The following is an 8,967-nucleotide window of genomic DNA, read 5'->3' on the forward strand; positions in this document are numbered from 1 at the left end:
AGAAAAACCTAACTTCTGCTGAGTTATGTGGAAAGCTGGTTAGCAGGGAGGCCATGTTCATGACATCATCAGCCAGTTCCCTGAAGTTCCATTGTGTCCTGGAGAACATGGAATCCAGAGATGTCACATGTCTTTTAGCAACACCCAGTATCTTTGAAGAGTCTGTCAGTGCCCTTAAGTTTCAACAAGGAACACATTGGCAAGACAAGAGAATGTCCTTAGCAGAGAACGTGGAGAGGGGAGAGATATGAGAGAGGAAGAAGGCTGACATTCAGCCTAAGTTTTTGTTGTTGTTGTTTTGTTTGTAAGTTGTGCACTTTATTAAAAATATGGAACGCTTCACGAATTTGCGTTTCATCCTTGCACAGGGGCCATGCTAATCTTCTCTGTATCATTCCAATTTTAGTATATGTGCTGCCGAACCGAGCATTCAGCCTAAGTTTTAATTATCAAAGAAGAAACCATTCAAAAGGAAGAGCAGTAAGTCCTGGGCAGAAGATCGGGAGCTCCCTGGAAAAGGTTGCCTTTACTTTGTACTTCGAGGAATGTGGTACAGGAATTGGGGTTTCTGGTGAGAATTGAACTTAACTCACTGACTGGGATTCTGGAAATCAAATAGTACAGTCTAGAAGTTTGTATCTCCCAGAGGCCAGAGAAAGGCAAGGCAAAAGCTGCTCTCCTGGGAGTTCTTGGTTTAAAATCTTATGGAACAGTGATGATTGCTAGCAACAGCAGTGTGTGACTAGTAGAGCACGCCCAGTTCTAGGCAGGTAATAACTGTACTTCAACACCATTGGATAATATTAAGCACCTGGCACCTTCTCTGTATGCTGAGTTGTCTGTGAGTAGGCACTGTTAGTCTTGTGATCATTTTCTACAACTGTAATGCTTCTCTACCAACTTATACCCATGTACTAGGAGTGACATTTCAGGATTTGAGGAGTTCTCAAAAAAGAACTGGGTGCAAGTGGACTATTGTAATTGCTTCCTAACTTCTAAACCCACAGAATTGTGAATTCTAGAGGAAGTCAGAATGGAGACTCTGCAGCTGTGAATAAGCCTGTGGAGCTTCTTTATTTCTTCATGAGAAGCCTGTTCTGTGGGAACAGGGGAAATCAGCTACCTGAGTTATGTAACTACCTTCAGAGTTGAGAGAGCTGAGGTAACCTGCAGGGGCATCTCAAGCCTGGGTCAAAATATATTTGTGTTTCACTAAGTCACAAACATGGAGCATTCTGAAAAATTTTTAGGGATTAAGAGTGATCTGTATATCCTCTTTGATTAGTCACAATGCATGTTTACTAATGTTATAACTGCACAGTGGCTGCTGGAGAGCCATAACCAGCCCTACCACTCCTCACCAAAATGGAGTTGACTCAACAGATGATGAGTCATATTATCCAGTTAGAGCAAATGACCAGAGAAACAAAGGAGATGTGAGATTGTCTCATCTCCATCACTGAAGCATCCACTGACAATAATTATTCAGTGTTACCAATGCCATGGTGACCATCTTGGTTCCACAAGTTAAGCCTTAGTTTATTTAAGATCTATGCTTCTGTGTGTCTACATATTAAGGGTGTCCCTTTGCCCAACACAGTATCACTTAATGCTTCATAAAAGCTGAACTTAAAACCTGAAAGGATTGGGATGGGAGGAGACAATTATTCTGTTTCTTCCAAATGAAATCCACAGCCTGAAGCATGAGTCACATAAAACTCAGGAATTGTGACAGAAGTGAGAATTCCCAAATTACATTTGGGGAGATCTTATGAAGTGGCAGCTCTAAGTTTGTGGTTATTCATTTTTCCCTGGTAATAATCTATGTAATGTGTTCTTCACATAGCAATTAGAGATGCCTATTCATGCATTTCAGTGTAAAGGTACAAGCCCTGGAATTGATCCCTGCAATTCTGGTCTTCTCAGAGATGCCATAACTGCATGCATTATTTAACATCCCTTGGTATCATCCTGTTGCCCTGTCTCTCTTTATGTATCTTTACCTCACTCTCACACATAACACTCACACACACACAAACACACAGATGTGTTGTGTATTTGTCTGTGTGTTTCTGTATTTCATCATGTGCTCTCTCCTAGACCCTGCAGTCAGTGGTCTTTGGTTAGGCATGAGGAATTTCTCGTCTCACAGCTCCAGGTTATTCTTGTGATGATCATTGGGTTTCCAATTTTGACCATTACAGTTGTTCCAATATAGGTATCCCCTTGAAGAGTTTATAAGTCTATCATGAGTTCCATTCTACAAAATATTGAGTCCCACCCACAAACATACTTGTGGTGTGATTTGGTCTCCATTGTGACAGGCACCAGAATTGAGAATTTATAATTTGAAAGAAGGTGAAACATCATCACAGATTTTGTTGAGCATACACCATAAAGTAGATCATAGATGACTTCTTATACAACTATTTTTACATTTCTCACATCTCTTCACCTGAACTTCCTGTCTCTTATGGCCTAGGGTAAGGATATCCAATTTAATAAGCAGAATAATTTACAAGTACATAGGAGGCTTGTTGTGACATTCCATGTTTTCCAGTATTCTGGATCTCAGTCTGAATTCATGTGATCCATAAAAACTTTATTCATGGAGGTTTTTGATTCTAGGTCCATGCACTACCATAGGTCAAATTCATTATCAGACTGTTTAAAGATAGAGTATAACAGATAATGGAAGATCTGCAGAGAATAGTGAATGAGAACACTGGAGCCTTGGAACAATTCAAGGACATAGAGAAGGAGTCACTCTTCTATTGGTAAGTGCTTGTCTTGCAGGAACCAGAGCATTGTGAAATATCAATATCTGCCTTTCTTTTCTTCTGAACTGCAATGTCCACACTTCTGTTTCTAGCACTTATACCTCTTAGCAAGAATCCTTAGCAAACATCTCTTGCTCTTGTGCCTCTGACACAGTTTTGCTAATTGTGAGAGACAGTCAGCTCCTCCCAGAACAAACTCTCATCCTTAATATAATCTTGTTCGATGGTTATCAATCTTCCCAGTGTCGTGACAATGTTAACAAAATTTGTCATTTATTGGTGAGCTCCAAAAATAAAGTCATATTTCTTTCTACTGCATAATTATAATTTTACTACTGTGATGAATCTTGATGATAGTTTTGTCATGCAGGATGTCAACCATCAAAAGAGTAATTCTGTCAAAAAAGGAGTCATGAACCACAATTTGAGGACCTCTTCTCTAAGTAGAACAATTTCCAACATAAGAGTGGTATCAGGCAGAAATTTATTGCCCTCAGGGTACCTCTACACTCCTTGTGTCTACTATTCTCCCTCTGAACTGATTTCTCTCCTGCTTCCTGATGTTGCCAGATTACCATGTCCAATTAAGGGCACTGAATCATGCACTCTCTTCGGTAGAGCTACTTGGCTTTCTTTTGTTGTTGGCAGTTTCAGAAACTGATTCATTAATTTTGGAATTCTCTGTTGTCTACTTTTGGCTTCCTGATTACAGCTGGCATGACTGCATGGGATTTGAATGCAGGGGTGACAGCAGGAGCCTGGAAGAGCTGGCTATACTAAGGGGTCTACCAGCAATCTGCAGTACTGATTTCAGATAGAGAAAATACAGGAGGAAAATGTAGTTGAACGCCTGAGGCAAGACAGGAAAAAGGTGCGAGGCCAATGGATCCTGAAGCAGCACTGCTTGGGAGAATTGAAAGGGGTCTGTGAGGAAGAAGAACAAGTCATCAGAGACCTCCATACACAGGATTAGCAGGTAGGGGAAAGAAGTTCGATGAAGTTTAGGTCCAGCATCATTTCCTAATGTAATATTAAAATTTGTACCCTCAACCCAAAATGTTCTTTCACATATCACTTTACTATCCCTCCCACACACATTTGAACCCTTCATTCTCATGATATCCCACTGCTCATTACTGTGTCCATGCATCAGTATTTCTGGGAAGGGAGTCTTTTGTAAGAAACTATAGGCAAGCAGACCTTGCTGCTCTTCTTGAAGCTGTAGCTCAAGCAGGAAATGTTTGAATGTCATATCACACACTTTCATGTTGTTTTGATAGAAGGAGTGTTATGTACTGATAGGAGGGAATAAGTACCGTGTCTGGTGGTTCATTTTCTTTCCAGGGTTCATGTGAGACACAAGTGGGTGCTGGGTAAACAGCTTGCAAGTCAGACAGCCTACTATAAAATCTCTGTTTCCAAATATGATGTTATGTGGCTTTTCTTCCGCCTATTCTCTGCAACCGAATATGGTCTCTTCACCATGATAAACTCTCTTGATTCACCTTGAAAGAAACCTCAGTGGGAATTTGCCAGAATTTTTTCTGTGTGTTTCCCTGGCAATTTCTTCTGTCACAGATCTTCCAACATGTTTTTTGGGTTGTCCAGGCATGGGGAATTGGCTTATGACAGGCCAGATGTTTTTATGGGGGGGCGTGATATGAGATATCTAACAAAAAGTTCTCCACCAAGCTTAACAGAGTCTGATCAAGCAGAACATGTTCCACTATGCAATTTTGTACTGAAGAATGGAGAGGAGCATCACTGGATTCTTCTGAAAGAGCTGCTGTGCTTAGTCCAAAGTTATGTGATCATCTAGAATGCATTCTGCTCACATCGTTTTGTGTTTAATTTCATTCTGAGTATCTCTCTGTCTCCCTGCTTCATTATGTTTGTCTCTGTTTTTGTTTTAGGGGGATTGGATCTCTGTGATGCGTGTAGTACACCATGCATGTTAATGAAGGCTTGAAGAGACCACTAGGTTTTTCAGTCTATATCCAGAAACAGGCAACCGTCCTTCGCAGAACCTTTGTGTTTTGGTTAGATTTGAGGACCATCAAGGTGACGGGATTCACCCTGTGTGCTTGTTTTCTTGTGTGAGCTCAAACCTCTAAACTAAATATACAGTCTTCCAATGAACTAGAACAGCAGGGTCTTGTTGGGGAAGTCCTGTTATTTGCCTGTGCATTTGTCAATAAAGTACTGTCTGGCCAATAGAAAACCTAGATAGGAGGGACTAGGAGTCGAGGAGGATTCTGGGAAAGGGAAACACAAGAGAGTCAACATGTGAAGCCATGGGGGTAGGACGCCGGGAACTATTCTCCGGTAAGAAACATACTTAGATTAACAATTATGGGGTAATTACTTAAGGCAGAACTAGCCAGTAAGGGACAAGCAAGGCCAACAGCTTCATAATTAATACAGTGTCTTGTGTGTTATTTGGGGACTACAATGCGGCAGAGCCCAGGCGACTGGCGGGGGATAAACCAAAGCGGCTAGCAAAAGAAAAACCTTCTCTTAACAAAATGGTGACAGGTTTCTGAGTTTTGTTATGATCCCCATGGTATAAACAGCGCCCCCTTCCAGTAGGAAGCAGTGTGGAATGAGCGACATCCCAATTCCCATCTCGTTTATAAATCTTTGTTTTCATTTAAATGGGATTGTTTATAATTGGCTAGTGATCACAGCCAATTCTTTTAATGGTAAAAAGGGGAATTATGGTATGGGTATTGTTTTTCATTTATTAATACAAATTCAAGGTCAAATTTGTGATATGTATATTTCTCCTCTTGATTAAGTATTGTGCTTATACTGATCTTTTAAAACGTAATGCATAATTGAATACAGGCTATGGAGAGTTACTTATAAGAGTCAGATCTTATAGTTAGGTAAGTTAGGTTTTCTAGATATATAGAGATGTATTTGAGATAGATAGTCTTCAAACCACTAAAAGACCATCAAAAATGACATTTTAAATGGTTTAGGGTTTTTCTTGACAATGAGAGATGTCTGCTCCTGGCAGCACCAATTACATCTGAGAGGAAGATGGGCATCGAAGAAACTTGTTATGGAGTTTGCTTTCCACATGGCAAGATTAGCCATTTGGGCAAGAAACTGCTCTTGCCTGTACTGCTTGACTGTTGTTGTATATAATCTGGACATGCAGGACCCACAGGAAAGTGACTGCTAAACTCAGTCTTACAGGGTTCCTGCTTCATGGAAGACTCTAGGAGACGTTCTGCAGGACAAAGAAAAATGGCTGACAGACTGCCAATGCAGATGGACAGTTTGAAATTTCCTGCTATGCTGAGAAATCTTCTGGACACATTGTGGCCTATGGGCTGAAGATGGATGCCCCAACGTTACAGAGGAACTTTGGGTGACTGTCCAGGCAGTAAGATGTCTCTGTCAATCCTAGTGTTTATATATGATTCTTCTGTGGTCTTTGATGGAGTTGAAGACAGATAGTTATAATTATAGTTTTCTTTAGTTACGATAAACGATAAGCTACATATAGAACTTTGGACTCACAAGTATGGGATCCATGATATTTTCTTTAAATCTTGCTAAAATGTTGTAACTATGTTCTTACTTGATAACTGTTCTGTCATATACAATTTGACTATGTTAAAATTAAGACCTTTCTTTGTTTAAACAGAAAAGAGGAGATGTTGGGGAAGTCCTGTTATTTGCCTGTGCATTTGTCAATAAAGTACTGTCTGGCCAATAGAAAACCTAGATAGGAGGGACTAGGAGTCAAGGAGGATTCTGGGAAGGGGAAACACAAGAGAGTCAACATGTGACACCATGGGGGTAGGACGCCGGGAACTATTCTCCGGTAAGAAACATACTTAGATTAACAACTATGGGGTAATTACTTAAGGCAGAACTAGCCAGTAAGGGACAAGCAAGGCCAACAGCTTCATAATTAATATAGTGTCTTGTGTGTTATTTGGGGACTACAATGCGGCAGAGCCCAGGCGACTGGCAGGGGATAAACCAAAGCGGCTAGCAAAAGAAAAAGCTTCTCTTAACAGGGTCTAGAGGAAATCTGCAGGCCGAGAAGAAGTTGAGCTGATCATCCATAAACATATCTTAGCAGGAAAGCTGTAGCATTACTTGAATATGTCCCAGATGAGTTCTGAGCAAGACTGGGAGTTGCAAATTGCAGTCAGGTGAATCTCTTCTACCTTGCATCTCTGCATTTTATGGGATCAGCATATGGACAAGTCTCCCAGCGAATATCAAGAAAAGAGTCATTCAGATTTCTGCTGATCGAGTCAATAAGAACTACTCTCCAGGAAACAATATGCTTGATACTCACAGAGATATAGAAGTGTGTCTGTCTTGCTATTTTTAGTGTTCTCTGTTAAGTTCTGTTAAGTTCTGAGGGGGCATTCCTTGAACTCCAAGAGCTGTTTATGCCTCCTGTGTCAGCATCTTAAATAAAGGTCTGTCTTACCTTTCCTGAAGAAAAATATTTTTTCATTTGCTGACATAAGTTATAGGAATGAGAGTCCCACACTTGGTCACTCTTTAATATCACATTGGGTCTTCTATAGCAACACTAAATGTCACATGCCTGTGACCTTCAAAAGTATCACATTTCCAGAAACCTTAACATTTAAGGGTGGAATTTCTTACTTGACTCTGCCTTCCTATGTGTTAATCAAACCACAGAATATATATGTACACAAATGTATAAATGTAATAAAAGTTTGAACACCAATTTTTGTTCCAGAAATCATTCAACTCAATACTATGAAGTGACATAGAAATTAAGGGCCAATTGTTGAATGAAGGAAAAGAGAGTTTCTCTCAAGATTTAGAACATGGGTGGGATGAAAGGAAACAATTCCAAAATGCTGCTATGGTGGGTGCCACAAATGCATTCAAAGGGTGTTCCAGAATGTTTTTTGCTCACAGAGTGAAGAAGGATAATACTTGGAACTGTGCATGAAAACACACCAACACACACACAGACACACACACACATCTTAATATTTTCTTAATGGACAAGGACCTATATGGAGGGAGCAATGGCATAGCTGGGAAAGTAGAAGGAAGTGACGATCTTTTCCACTTCATTCCTTGCTGGCTGTGGCACATTATACTAACACTTAGCACTTATTGAATTCTATTGGATTTCTGTTAGCTGGAAACAGATGTGTATTCATGTACCCTTAATATTTTCCATCAAATGAAGATTAGACAATGTACCTAAAGTGTCAGCATGAGGAAATGTATATCACAAATGAACCATACAATAATGATGAGATTCACATGCATGGGGTGTAGTGTCATGACTCTGATCCCAGTACCATAAATTAGGGACAGAATAATCAGTAGGCTTAGGCAGGTTTTTGCTACATAAAACCCTATCTGAAAAAATAATATAAATAAAAGTTAAAAAGAGAAATTGTGGACAGGGCAATCTGTGGAAATATGGGATGACATGGCCCTGTGCATTTTCACGTCTGGTCTCCCAGAGGTGTCAGTTGGAAATCTGAATTTATCCTCTGTTTGGAAGACAAACCTGGATTTCCTGTAACAAGCAAAACTCTGCTCATTATCTAGTAAGCCAAGGTCTTGGAGACAATTATTGACCTCTGACCATAAAAGGCTTAAGTGTAATTAAGGGATGCTTTTCATTCATACAACTTTTGAATAATTCCTGGAGGGACTTCATAGAGTCAGGTCTCACTAGAGACTTAGTGTTCAATTCAAGAGTGCAGAAACAGTCTAGACCAAAAAGGAATTTGAATGTCAATGAGAATTTGTAGGGTATTTGTGCTCCACCTTCATAATATTATGGCAGATTTGTGATGATGTCTCTAAAGGAGAATTTGACCAGAATAATGCAGCCATTGGGAAAAATATTTTTCAGTACATTCTGGATGGACTGTTGTAAAGGGCAGCATCAATAATATCTCTCCATTCCTAGTCTTGAAAGATATGCTCTGCTTCACAAAAAAGTAGGAGATTTCAACACACCACTCTCTCCACTAGACACAAATACCAGACAGAAACTCAACAAAGAAGCAAAGGGTCTAATAGAAGTAATGACACAACTGGGATTAATAGACATCTATAGAACATTTTATCCACATAAAAAATAATATACCTTCTCCTCACCACCACATGTAACTTTCTCAAAAATCAAAAAATATACTTAGCAACATAGCCA

At 39.8% G+C, this 8,967-nt stretch overlaps 1 non-coding gene across 1 annotated transcript; it reads right to left on the reverse strand.

Moving 5' to 3' along the window:
• Positions 1-323: 323 nt before the first annotated feature.
• Positions 324-430, reverse strand: LOC121138036. Its single transcript, XR_005875263.1, has one exon. It is a non-coding gene; the product is annotated as a U6 spliceosomal RNA (small nuclear RNA).
• Between the last annotated feature and the right edge of the window lie 8,537 nt (positions 431-8,967).

This window comes from Mesocricetus auratus, unplaced genomic scaffold (genome assembly GCF_017639785.1).
Source record: "Mesocricetus auratus isolate SY011 unplaced genomic scaffold, BCM_Maur_2.0 contig_3543_pilon_obj, whole genome shotgun sequence".
Classification (NCBI taxonomy): Eukaryota; Metazoa; Chordata; class Mammalia; order Rodentia; family Cricetidae; genus Mesocricetus; species Mesocricetus auratus.